Consider the following 14,765-nt stretch of genomic DNA (forward strand, 5'->3'; position numbering starts at 1 on the left):
TATTCATTCACTCATCCACTAGAAAATACACATTTGTTTAGTGTCTCTAGTGTGCCAGGATCTGGACATCAACATATCCAGGTATACAGAAATGAACAAAACTGGTATGGTTCCTGCCTTCATAGAACTTACTGTCTCAACATCTACATCACTGGGGTTTCTGAAAAGATCAGGATAAATGGGACAAAACCAATAATTCAAGCTATAATAGATGAAAACATGTATCAAGTGGAAAAAGTCCAGTGAATACCGATCAAAAAGATAATTATTATCAAGGCAAACCCATACCTAGATGCATCCTGTCAAAATGTTTGAGTTACAAGAATCACGTCTCACAAACATCCAGGCATGGGAAAACAAAGACACAACAACACACATACCCCATACACCCGTGATAAAGAAACAAACAAACCAGCCCTTCCTCAGCTTCTCCTTTAATGCAAAAATTGGTTTAACAAAACTACAGAATTTTGAGGGAAAACGTTCCAACTCAAGAACTATATACCTAGGGCGCCTAGGTGGCTCAGTGGGTTAAAGCCGCTGCCTTCGGCTCAGGTCATGATTTCAGGATCCTGGGATCGAGTCCTGCATCAGGCTCTCTGCTCAGCAGGGAGCCTGTTTCCTCCTCTCTCTCTCTCTCTGCCTGCCTCTCTGCCTGCTTGTGATCTCTCTCTGTCAAATAAATAAATAAAATCTTAAAAAAGAATTGTATACCTAAAGAAAGAATGGAAAAATATCCTCTCAAATGGATGAATTCACACATCCTTCTTGAAAAATTATCTAAAGCCATACTCAACCTCACTGAGAGATTAAGAAAAATTAAGAGGTCAAAAATAAGAAAGATAAAGTATAAAAATCTAATTGGGAATAGTAAAACCAGTTAAGAATACAAATAACAAAGTAATTATATCAAGTCTATTTTAAAAGCTAAAAAGGTATCATAAATATTATTTATGAAAAAGCAGTGCATATGTTGTAAGAATAGTAATTTCTTAAATTAATAGAAATTTTCTAGAACCTGACATTATATTAACAGAGGCCAAGATATAGGGCCAAGAGAGAGCAGTAGCATATGTACTGGGTGGGAAGTATGCTAAATTTTTCCATTTAAATAGAAGGTGTAAAAATGCTGTTTGCCCTTAAATTTGAGAGAGATTGATAGACTAAAGAATGTTTTTGAGAGACTTTAATGAAAACAGAACTTATTACAAAACATACACTCTATGAAACTTAACAAAGAACGTCTATATGTTCAAAGATAGAAAAGAATGGGGAAAAAACCACCCAAGTGTCAAAAAGAAAACATAATGAAAATAGTAAAGCTAATATTTTGTTTATGACAATATTTGTAAATGCCTTAAACTTCTCTGTGAGAAGACTAAAAAGGAGAAAACCAGATTAGGAAACTAAAGTCAACTATATATTTATTACAAGAGATACACCTAAGACAAATGAGTACAAAAGGATGAGTAAAAAGATGAGCAAAGATATCTGAAGAGATACAAATAAAAAGAAAATCAAAGTTTTAATATTAACATTAAACAATGGAAAATTCAAAGCAAAACACACATATGTTCAAAGAGAGCTTTCATATTAGAGGAAAACAGTTCAATGCAAATATACAATGTTTATGTGTCAAATAATACTGTGTTGACTCACAGAAAACAAATATCTCTGTATCTATCTTATCTATAAAGAAGTTAACTTATCTATAGATATCTTATCTATATCTATCTTATCTATAAATAAGTTATCTTACCTATAAATAAGTTACAGAGTAGTAAGAACAAATTAATAAAGGACTTCGACTTTCCTCACAGTTGGTCAAAGAAGATCAAAGAAGACAAAAAATGAGCTGGAGACAGAACAGCTTGATGATATAATTAATAAGATTAAGTTCTCTAAATAAAATAACTTTTATCTCCAGTGCCCATGCACTCCTTCCTAAAGATCATCAGGCATACCCTTCTACAAAGATAATGCCAATAAAATTCAAGAAAACATCATAGCATGTATACTTCAGAGATAATCAAATCAAACTAGAAATTCATTGTAACAGATGGAATTTTAAAATTCAACCATTTAAAAATTTCAAATTCATCTTTTAAAAAATGTGGGGGTCATAGACAATAACGAAATGCCACTTCAGTTTATTAATAAATAAAATAAGAATCAAAAGGTATGTGATGCAGCTAAAATGGGAATCATAGGAAAATTCATAGTTTGAAATATTTTTGTTAATAAATGACAAAAAAGATCAACCCAGCATGCAACTTAAGAAGCTGGTAAGAGGGACACCTGGGTGGCTCAGTTGGTTAAGTGTCTGCCTTCAGCTCAGGTCTTGATACCAGGGCTCTGAGCCCAGCATAGGGTTACCAGCTAAGTGGTGAGTCTGCTTCTCCCTTTCTCTCTGCCCCTCCACCCCTCTCATGCTCTCTCTTTTGCACATACTCTCAAATAAGTAAATAAAATCTTAAAAAAAAAAAAAAAGCTAGTAAGAAAAATAGCAAAACTGGAAATAGTAAGTGGCTTCAAAAGCTGGTTCTTCAAAAATACCTCTGGCAAAGCTCATTAAGTTATTCATATTAAGAATGAGAAAAGGGACTTCACAATAGATTTATAGGATTATTTTTTAAATGGTAACAGAATATTTTGTATGCCTTTGTATTAACAAATTTCACCTATATAAACTGGCATTTCAACAGGGAAATATAAATTAATCAAAATTGACTAAGAGAAAGAAAACAACCTAAATATGTCAATACCTTTGAAAGGAAATTACAGGTTTCAAAGAATTTGTCCCCCAAATGAATCAGGCGCAGACATTAATTCTATCACATCTAAAGAAGAAGAAGGGTTAATTCTTGTACTTAAACTGCTCCAGAACATGATACGGGGGAGGAGGACTGGAGAGGATGGGGAAATTTTATTAACTGATATTGTGAGGCTACAATTTCCCTTGTTCAAAAACTGTAATTAAAAAGGCATAAAAAGAGAACTTTACAGATATAACTTAGACATCATATGCAGAAACTCTAAATAAAATGTTATCACAATCAAGAGAGGTTTATTTCTGATATGCAAGAATGAATTCCTCTTAGAAAATCTACCAAGAATGGGAAGACACCCAATGTTCTCCAATGACTCAATATTATGATGGAGATGCCAATTCTACTCCAATCATTTGCATTTTTATCCAAGTATCATAAAAATCCAACAGAAAAATATCCAACAGAAAAACAGAAAAAATAGCTAAGATAATTTTGCAAGAGAAGGCGGAGGCAAGATGGGCATTATTAAATATATACCAAAATGACAACAATTATATTAACACTGCAGCATTGATATAGGAAATTATTTACATTACCAAAATTCAAAATTACCTACATTTCCACTGTTCAGTAGGAATGGGTAAAACTTCTTTAAACTACTGCCATGCAATTGAAGAGTATGCAGTGATTAAAAATTAAATTGTAGAAGTCACAGAAAGATGTCCAAGTCTAAGAGGTAATCAGGACTAAAACTTTACAAACAAATTAATAGCATAATTTCTTTTAGGAATGCAAACTAATTACAGGGGATAAAACCTTAGAAGATATATACTAAATGTAAACAGAGGATATTTTTCCATAATGGGATTAAATGATTTTAATATTTGGGCTCTTCACATTTCTCAAATTTTTCAAGACAAATATATTGCTGTTGTTTTCCTAAAGATATTCTTTTTTTTTTTTTAAGCTCAAGCCCTCTAAAATCCAGTATTCTATTAATTTAAGCATACTTATACATGACTGAAATTCATTTGAGATATATATACAAAGGAAATCTGTGCTTTGTGCCAATGGCAAGCATCTGGATATGACTCACCAAAAAAATTACTATATGTCTGAAGGAAATATTAAAACAAATAGCCCAGCGCTGCAGTGACCGCATAGAACTGTATATATTCATTCTGTGCACTGGACAGGAATTTTTCATTTCATACATCATTTACAACTTGCTGCAGTGATTCTGCAAAATCAGTCCATACCATTAGCACTCACAAAGAGAAACATCCAATGTTCTCATTGTTGAAAAATTCGAGTGTTTTGGGCTCCGAAGTACTCAAATGTCAATACTCCATCTAAGCAGATGTTGCTCTGATAACGAGGATGAGGCCACCAGGTGACCAGGAACCACAGACAGGGATCAGATATCTGGGGTCAAACCCATTGACTTTTTGAAAACTATAGTTTTAACGTGGCATGTGCTTATAGATATACTAAATCTTAAAAACTATTTGAAATAAATGAAAACAAAATGGAGAAAGTCATAAGCAAACCCCTCCGGAGGGGCTATTTTTTTAACGAGAAACAGTTCTGATTTCTCAAATATTTTATCAATGCATTTGATAACAACCATCTGGTTTACTCAACACTCCATCAAATGAGTGTCTGATGCATTCAACTAAGTCCCTGCTCTTTTTTAACAGTGTTGGTATTTTCAAATCATAGCATGGAGAAGTATATATACCAAAGCAATACAAAATATGGCCTTGTATACTTTAGGGCAAGAAGAGAGATGTTTCACTGGGCAGTGAAATGCTCCCAGGGTCAAAAGAATTCTGGAATAGCAAAGAGGCTTAGGAATAGCAAATGTCAATTTGGTTCTGTTTCCAACATGCCCTAACACTCAAACTCCCTCTCCCCTTCTTTCTCCTTATGTAGGAAAACACAAATCACAATTTTCTGGTGAGTACATCTACCATATCCTCAGGTCTAGCTACAGAAATGGAAATGAATTCCAAGAAGTATCCAATGAACTGCAAATAACATCCTATTTCACTACTCTATGGATTTTCCCATTACTTGCTTCATTCATTTCTAGAATAATGGGGATCCAGAAGTACACTCAGTCTCAACACGGAGTCCATCAATGAGTCATCCACATGACCCTCATCACAACCAGCCATAACTAAGCGCTAGAATTATCAAGCTCATCAACAATACCTTGCTTTGAAATTGCCAACTGTCCGTACCTACACACCAACAGACTCTTTAGCAACTGATTTGATTTTTTCCAGAACCAAAAGTTGAGTAGTTGATGAATACTTCTTATCATGCAGAGGGCATCAAAGTCCTAGTAACAAAGGTCAAATTCATGACAGAACAAATACTCAGGAGTTTATGAAGCAAAGCCGTTAACATTTAAGTTGTTCATTCTCGTGTCACAAATATTCAGTATCACTATGTCTAAGAAATAAAACAGGAGAACACCCTACCTGCTGAAATCAAACTTTGACTACTGAATTAAAAAAAAAAAAAAGCACTCTGAAGAGGATTCCATGGGTAAATCTAGAGCATCCCCAACAGGATGTGCATACATACCAAGGTGAGTTCTTCTTTGATTTATTCTTCTTCTGTCACGAAAGAATTCAAGAAGTCCAGAAGTCTGTAAAAAGAAAAAGGTTTGGCTTAAGGAAAAGATCTAAAAAACAAAAAATAGCAGTCAAACTGATGAAGGAGAATTGACAGTGGTAATATGTGTGCTCGGCTAAAAATGAGGCATTCTCAGTGGGAAGTTGATAAAAATCTGCAAGCCATGGAGGTCATGGCCAGAGTGAACACTGAATACTTCACATCTCAAAATGGAAGTACTGTTTGTAATTGAAAAGGGAGCCTATGAAGTACTATTCATTGCCCTTCCTTCCCCCAAAAAGGTAGATGACAGATTGAATAGAAATTCACTTCATATTAAATCCAATGATGTATACATTCCAATTAATGAGTAGTTTAAGCACTTATTTATGAAAAAAGAGGAAAACTTTTGTGATTTTCTCACAGTTCTCCATCTGAGAAAAGTACAAGGTAAGTGACAGCAAATTTCTTCCCCAGAGGTAATTACAGAAGAATTCTACGTTGAGGATGAAACTCAGGTAGGAGTTTGTTATTCAAATTTGCGTAACCATAACCTAAAATTTTAGTATAAAAATAGCCAATCTAAAACTATATCCTTTTTGCAAAAGATCATAATTTGAGTGAACTTTTGCCTCACTTGTGTTTCTGTTTGGGGATAAGTGTCTTGGATATTATATGATTTACCTATTATCACTAGCATCAAGCAAATAAGATGAAATAGAACCTAGGAAAAAGATCATGTATGCCAAGAATGAGTGCCAAATAAGATATAACAAGTCCAGAAATCCAGCAAGAACAGCAGAAGCAGAAAGTGACTACAAAGCTTTTGGTTATTCAATACAGCATTAGACCAGAAGTGGACTGCCTCTTGGTGGGTATCTGGTCTTATAGGAGGAAGCAAACTACTATTATTTATTTTTAAGCAGAGAAACCAAAGTTGAGATGGTCAAACATGGTATAAATGGTTCCATAAGCATCTTGCCATTATTCTGAGACTGAGCAGGACATGGACATTAGGAGCTTGTGGAAGGAAAAAGCATTTTAATTGAAGACAACAGTTGTTTTAAAAGGGCAATAAATAGTTACTGATCAAATTACTGGTCACTGTACAAACCAGATTTAACAATCATTTTCTAGAACCAAGGTAGAAGGATCTTGCCAAATGCATGAAGCAGAACAAGTGTAAGTTTTAAAAATAAAATGTGAACTACGGAGCCTGGTTGGCTCAGCAGGACAAGCACACAATTCTTTTTTTTTTTTTTAAAGTAATGATGATTTTATTTATTTATTTATTTATTTATTTATTTATTTTGACAGAGATCACAAGTAGGCAGAGAGGCAGGCAGAGAGAGAGAGAGAGGAGGAAGCGGGCTCCCTGCCGAGCAGAGATTTTGTTGTGGGGCTCAATCCCAGGACCCTGGGATCCTGACCTCAGCTGAAGGCAGAGGCTTTAACCCACTGAGCCACCCAGGTGCCTCCACAATTCTTAATCTAAAGTTTGTGAGTTTGAACCCCATGCTAGGTATAGAGATTACTTAAAATGAATATATGAAAAATGAATATATGACGGGGTGCCTGGGTGGTTCAGTCTGTGAAGCATGTGACTCTTGATTTCAGCTCAGGTCATGATCTCAGGATCACAGGATCAAGCCCCATCATGGGGCTCATGCTCAGCGTGGAATCTGCTTAAGATTCTCTCTCTCCCTCTCCTTCTACCCCTCCCGCTCATGTTCTTTCTCTCTAAAATATAAAATTTTTTTAAATGAATAAATAAATTTTAAAATAAAAAGCATAGCATGAGACTTAAAAGTTTGTTTCATTAAAATTACAGTTATTGAAACGTGGAGATTAAGAAGGGTTAAGGACAGGGTAACCAAAACCAGGAAAAAAGAAAACTAATAGGCAGTGAATGAAAAATAATTCAGAACAGAGTCTGGAGCAAGCTGAGCCCTGAGCTCTACTTACTGTTTTTGAGCCATTATAAAGATAACAACACCTTATGGAGTATTACTCAGCCTCAAAAAAGAAATAAAGCCTGCCATTTGTGACAACATGCATGAACCTGGAGGACATGATGCTAAGTGAAATAAGCCAGTCACAGAAGGACAAATGTACGTGATTCTAGTTACATGAGATATCTAACACAGTCAAAATATAGAAGCAGAGAATAGAATGATGGTTGCCAGAAGCTGGGGAGACGAAAGAGGGGGAATTGTTTTTCAATAAGTACATGAAGTTTCCATTATGAATACATTCTAAGGTCTGCTGTGCAACATACTACAGTTAATAAGAGAGTATTGATATTGTGCACTTTAAAGTATTTTAAATGTTCTTGCCAAAGAAATCCACAAAAGCACACAAAGATATTAGAGGCGACTGCTATGTTTAGCACCTTGGTTGTGGTGATGGTATCACGGATGTACATATATGCCTAACCTCATGAAGATGTATACATTAAATGTGTGCAATTCTTTTTTAAGATTCTAATTTTTGTGTGTGGTTTTCTTTTCTTTTTTTCAGTGTTCCAAGATTCACTGAGATTCTATTTTAAAGTAATCTCCACACCCAACATGGGGCTCAAACTCACAACCCTGAGATAAAGAGTCATACTCTCTACCTACTTAGCCAGCCAGGTGTCCCTATAATTTTTTTTGTAGATCACTAATACCTCAATAAACTTGAAAAAGGGAAAAGAAAACACCTTACTGACTACAAAGCCTACTCAGTATTATCTAACATAAGCACACTCAGACAGAAGGTGCCTATGACAAGCACCTGATCCTTTTCTCCAGACTTAATGTTTAGTGCTTCCTTCCATGTACACACTGCATTCAAAATGAGATTTTTAGCCATAAGGCACATAAGAACGTTACTTTAAAGAAAGATCGCTCAGGAGCGAACTTAAAAATAAGCCAGCCAGTAGGGTATACAACTTTAATCTTGGGATCATGAGTTTGAGCCTGACATTGGGCAGAGATTACCTGAAAATTGAATGGATGAATGAATAAAATAGAAAGAGATGTTGCTCAAATGCAAACATCCTTTAGAAGAAAATTCAAGTCTACTTCATTTGGACTGGTCATAAAGACTTCCTCTTCTATACAGTTCATAATTTATACATTGTACACTGATTTAAAAGAAAGATAAAAGGGGCGCCTGGGTGGCTCAGTCGTTAAGCGTCTGCCTTTGGCTCAGGTCATGATCTCAGGATCAAGTCCCACATCGGACTCCCTATCAAGCAGAGAGGCTGCTTCTCCCTCTCCCTCCATCTCTGCCCCCAGTCTGTGCTTGCTCTCTCTCTCTCTCTCAATCTCTCTCAAATAAATAAATAAAATCTTTAAAAAAAAAAAAGAAAAAAAGAATAGCTCAAAGCCCACAGTTAATTCCCTCTCAGACTTCTAGAAATTGAGCAGAAGGGACAACGTGCATGTATGTGTGTCTATGTGTGTGACCAAGGTGGTAACCAATGATGTCTTAAAGCATGGCTCAACCTTTTGATAACAGGTAGATAAAACTTGACTTAATAAAGTAAACATATATTTTAATTTTCCTAAGTGACTTAGATTATAGTCACAGTGTCCAAAATTACCCAGGTTATTTTATAATACACTTTATAAATCCAATTTATATAGCCAAAACCTAAAAATGACAACAGAGCTAACTGCAATATGTTTCAGGGATTTTAGTGATCCTGAATCTCCCTTTCCACCAAAAAGAGAGAGACCTGCATGCATTATGACTCAGAGTGTCAAGACCAGAGGCTGGCAAACTTTTCCTAAGAAGGGCCAAATAGTAACTATTCTCTTCTTTGTGGGCCATATGGTCTCTGCCCAGTTACTCAACCTTTTCCTTGGAGCAAGGAAACAGCAGCTGTGTTCCAAAAGAACTTTACTTTCGGGGGCATTGGGTGGCTCAGTTGGTTAAGTGTCTGCCTTTGGCTCAGGTCATGATCCTAGGGTCCTGGGATGAAGACCCACATTGGGTTCATTGCTCAATAGGGAGCCTGCTTCTCCCTCTCCCACTGCCCCTCAACACCCTGCCCCCACAACTCGTGCTCTTTCTCTCTCTCTCTCACTCGCTCTCTCAAATAAGTAAATGAATATAATCTTAAATTTTTTTTAAAAGATTTTATTTATTTATTTGACAGAGGGAGATCACAAATAGGCGGAGAGGCAGGCAGAGAGAGAGGAAGGGAAGCAGGTTCCCTGCTGAGCAGAGAGCTGGATGCGGGGCTTGATCCCAGACCTTGGGATCAGGACCTGAGCTGAAGGCAGAGGCTTTAACCCACTGAGCCACCCAGGCACCCCCTATAATCTTAAATTTTAAAAAAAAAAAAATCACTTTATTTACAAAAGGAGGTGGTTAGATTTGGCCCATGGGTTTTAGTTTGCCTAGCCCTATTCTACAGGTTCACTGCTAGTAATAATTTCTACTATATTTCTTTTTTTCTTTTTTTTTTTTTTAGATTTTATTTATCTATTTGACAGAGAGAGATCACAAGTAGGCATAGAGGCAGTCAGAGAGAGAGAGAGGAGGACGCAGGCTCCCCGCCAAGCAGAGAGCCCGATGCGGGACTCGATCCCAGAACCTTGAGATCATGACCTGAGCCGAAGGCAGCGGCTTAACCCACTGAGCCACCCAGATGCCCCATTTCTACTATATTTCAACATGGCTTATCCACTTGTGGGCACATGTGATAAAATGAATTTGAGAAGGGAATGAGGATATAGAAGCAAAAAAGAAAATGGTCGTAGGAAAATAAGACGAAGGTCTACATAGTTACTAAATAACTCTAAGCAGCCTACAAGTCAAAGCAAAGAGTGACATGTCTGCTGGGTTGTCGTAGAGAGAATAATGACTCTGTGAAGATGTCTGTGTCCTTTTCCCCAGAACCTATGAATATACTGGATTACACTGCAAGGGGGTTTGAAGGTTGTGGATGGAATTAAAGTTGCTAACAGCTGACCTCAAAATAGAAAAATTATTCTAGATTACCTGGGTAGGCTCCATGTAATCACAAGGATCATTTAAATGTGGCAGAGGGAGAAACCAGAGAGTTGGAATCATGACAAAGACTAGACTGACTACTGCTGGCTTTGAAGATGGTCAAGAGACCATGAGTCAGGGAATGTGGGCAGCCTCCAGAGGATGGACAAGGCAAGAAAAGGATTCTCCAGCAGAGCCTCTAGGATAAACAGAGCCCTGTCAACACTTTGATTTTAGCCCAGGGAGACCCATCTCAGTCTTCTGACCACCAGAACTATATGGTAGTAAATGCACATTGTTTAAGTCTGCCAGGATTGTGGTAATTTGTTATAGCAGACGGAAGAAATTAATATGTAGGTCCAAAACAGAAAGTAGAAATTTCTTTGAGGGTCTTTGTATTACATGACAATGTAGATTACACACTGAATGAGATGCCCACAATGAATGTAATCCAAGTTCCCTGTTCTTCTTTCCCTTAAGTAGGCTAATGGCACAGCAGCAAATCAGCAGAGCAAATGGTCTTCTGCAAGGAGACAACACCATAAGATCCATTCTCTAAGAGCCTGGCTTCATGTAAGGATCGAAGTTAGAATATCCATATATAATATTCTATGAAGTGTGGTGTTATGACATGTCAAGAAAAGAAGAAATCTGTGTTCACATATGTGTAGGAGAGATCATTCAAAATTAAACAGTTGTTTTTATGTAAAGCTTCTCTGAACCTTTAACATGCTCATGCTAATCTCCAAGGAGACCATAATATAAACGGGCCCTCTTGCCATAAATCCTTTTTCTCTTCCAGGACTATCAGGAGCTTAGAATCCTGCATAACCCATTTTGGAAAACTTTGACATGCAGCAATGGGCAAACCCAAAAGCCTCTTAGGGAATTCTTACATGCTCTCGAGGTGTTAAGGAAACTAACGCCCAATGAAATTAAGTGATCGATCCCTAGAGCTGCCCACTGTGATTAATTCGCAAAGGTCTCAGCCTTGCAGCCATTCTGTAAGCATCGAGGCTGAGCCTCCCCTCTGTTTAGGATGAGCTTCAGGGCTCCCCCCTCAGCAGGGCATGTACTAACTGTAGAAGTAGGCATGCCTGTACTTGTGGGATACCCACTAGAATAACCATCATGTTTGTAGCATGTATGTCTGGATTCAAAACCCTCTCTTTAGCAGAGTTTCAAAGTCTACAGTATTAGCGCAGAAGAAAGGAACATAACACAGCTATTTGGTTTTTTTGGCGGTGGGGGTATCTTAGCCTTGGCCTATCTCATTCATCACCCTGGCGAGAAAAGAGCCTTTTTGTACACTTCTAGGAAGGGGGGCTCAATTTTTAGCATCTCTATTTAGAGAAGAGAAAATGGGATGCTACCAGAGACATATTATACCTTTTCCTTTTAGTTATATATTTTTTATTTTAATTGGTTTCCAAACTTCATTTTTTGTTCCAAGATAAATGTAGACTGTGTTGTTAAATGTCAAGAAATGAAAGCTAATCTACAAAGTGGCCCAGCAGTGTATTTTCTGTTCCTGTACCATAGCAAAGGAAATATCATCAGCAGCCACTAAAGGTTTAGGAACTGCTAACATAAAAATTTCTTCTTCTGCTAGCCCCCCAAATTTCCACAATATTTGTACTTTTGCCCTTAAGACAATAAGCTTTTTTTCAGCTGCAAGCCCCAAATCCATAAGAGAACATGTAATTTCAGAGGACGTGTGACACCATGACAAACACAGTTTAGTGAGTTTAACACAAATCAACCCATTTAAAATGATTCAAGAAATATTTGCCAAATGATTGATGCTGGTTGTCCCAAAACATAATAAACTAAACCTAGAGGCACAAATTTAGGAGAGATTATCCTGATACTGTTGCATTTCTTCCAATTCAAAATATCAAGAGAAGATCTAGTTACTTGAAAACCTAAGGTTCTAGGTTCTATTGTGCAGACTACAGTGGTTTCACACCCTATGCTATGAGGACAGGAACATTTTAGGAAGCCCCTAACTTTCTAAATTCACTCAACACATGCCAGGAAGCAGCCACATAATCAAGTGGGACTGATTTCCTGGGGTCACTAGCTTTGCTTCAAGGTCAAGGAGTGGTAAGGGTCAGGGGGAGTAGCAGGCACATTTTCTAACAAGTGAGGGAACAGGGTAGGCACCATGCAGATGCCTGGTTGGCTGTGGCAGAAATTAGGCCTGTGTTCCTATTCCCCCCCCTACTCCCCGTTCCCCCATCTGCTCAGCATCTAACCAGCTGACTCACTCAGATGCAGAGCTAATAGGGTCGGGAGTCAGAGAGATGGGCTGGGCACAGCATGGCAACTGAGAAAGCTGGGTCAGGAGTTCTGTGTTATAAGTCAGATGGTATAAATAAAATTTCTGAGAGTTTCCTGGAGTTTTTAATTTTCTTAAGAAACCATGGAAAACATAACTATGAAGTTTCATTAGCAAAGCTTTCCCAGCTCTGGAGACATTCAGTCTTTAAGAAGCAGAAACAAGGCTTCTGCATCCCAATATTCTGCATCCCAATAGTCCCAAGCTAGAACTGCAGACTGAAAGCTGCTTGCATCTTAGCATCCATGAGCAGGGCATGTGAATTAAGGTTTCAGTGATGACCAACTAACACCATGTGGTCCCCTAGTAACCCACTTGAAGCCACTACATAAGAAATATGATGCAAATCAATTCTGTAGCAGATATAATTCTGAGCTACAAACCTTCAAAAAATTTTAAGGATTTGTTTCACACCTTCCAAAAATGAACGTGAAACCATCTCCCATTTTGGTAATTGTTTGCAAAAATGGCTACAATAATTCCTCCCCATTCCTTTGCAATGCAACTTTGCAATGCAACTCTGCAACTCTGCAGCTCCCCCATCAAGAAGTGTTTTGGGGTAGGGTACCTAGGTGGCTCAGTTAAGCATCTGACTCTTGGATAAGGCTCAGGTCCTGATCTCATGGTTCATGAGATAAAGCCCCACATCGCCCTCCATACTCAGTGGCAGCCTGCTTGGATATTCTTTCCTTCTGCCCCTTCCCCACTCAGGCTCTCTCTCTCTCTCTCCCCACCAAATAACTAAATAAATCTTTAAAAAAAAAAAAGATTTTATTAAAAAGACCTCTTAAGTACAGGCTTTTAAAAAAGACCTCTTAAGGGGCACCTGGTTGGCTCAGTCGTTAAGCATCTGCCTTTGGCTCTAGTCATGATCCCAGGGTCATGGAATCAAGCCCTGCATGGGGCTTCCTCCTCAGTGGGAAGCCTGCTTCTCCCTCTCCCACTCCCCCTACTTGTATTCCCTCTCTTACTATCTCTTTCTCTCTCTCTGCCAGATAAATAAATAAAAGACCTCTTAAATATGGTCTTGGCCATGTGACTTTCTTGGCCAAGAGGGTATCTGAACATGATACAAGCAGAGACTGGAAGGGCACTGGCACACTGGGACTTTTCCTTTTTGGATTGCCATGATGCAAATAACCTCTAGCTAGATGTTGGAAACATGGTCCAGCCAATAGCTAGGGCCAGCGACATGTGAGCAAGGTTATTTTAGACCATCTCCTCCACTCCAGCCATCCAAGCCCAGGTGAGACCTACTAGCAGCACTGGCCAGCAGAGAGCCCAGTCCTGATTGCTAATTTAAAGACTGGCAAGTAAATTATATGGTTATTGTTTTAAGCTTTTATAGTTTAGGGTGATTTGTCACTCATGAGTAGATAACTGACACATCAATCCATTCTTCCCCATTTTAGACTAAATGTCATAAAATAAAAAGTACAGAACAGTTACCCACAAACATTGAAAGGTTTCTCACTTGTTCACCAATATATGTACATGGGGTCTCTCAGTTGTAAACACAAATTAGAGTGGGTTGTTGCTACTGCTACTGATCTTGCTATGTATCTTAGTCAGTCAAAATAAGTGTTCTCTAAAGTGGTCCTGGTGATATTACCTGCTATTTTCTAAGAACTACCCTAGAAAAAGTAGCTAAATCAGCAAACCTCAAGAAGCCCCATCATCTTCCACCACAAGTGAACAAAAAAGCCCAGGACTTGGTAAAACCCAAATATTGTAGTACTTTTTATATAAAAATATTGACTAAAGGAGTCCAATGAGTTTAAACTTTACTACCCATGAAAGAGTAGTATTATATCCAATCTTGAAGGTGCAAAAATTAGGACTATGGGATTTTAAATAAAACAGACAGGGATTCACATCTTGACTCTACCATTTAATACCTGTAGAACACGAGTATTAAAAATACTTATAATAATAGATAAAACTAAGTGTTTGTTATATATCCAATATTATACCTAATAACCAATATCACGTAATTCTTTTTTTTAATTAACATATAAGGTATTATTTGTGCCAGGTCTGTA

The 14,765-nt window shown here is 37.6% G+C and overlaps 1 long non-coding RNA gene across 1 annotated transcript in view; it reads right to left on the reverse strand.

Moving 5' to 3' along the window:
• Nucleotides 1-14,765, reverse strand: part of LOC309853540 — a 328,591-nt gene that overhangs the window by 211,404 nt on the left and 102,422 nt on the right. Inside the window, exon 2 of the long non-coding RNA XR_014305806.1 lies at nt 5,367-5,430. This is a non-coding gene — a long non-coding RNA (uncharacterized lncRNA). The remainder of the gene's footprint in view (nt 1-5,366; nt 5,431-14,765) is intronic.

This window comes from Mustela nivalis (genome assembly GCF_964662115.1).
Source record: "Mustela nivalis genome assembly, chromosome: 18".
Classification (NCBI taxonomy): Eukaryota; Metazoa; Chordata; class Mammalia; order Carnivora; family Mustelidae; genus Mustela; species Mustela nivalis.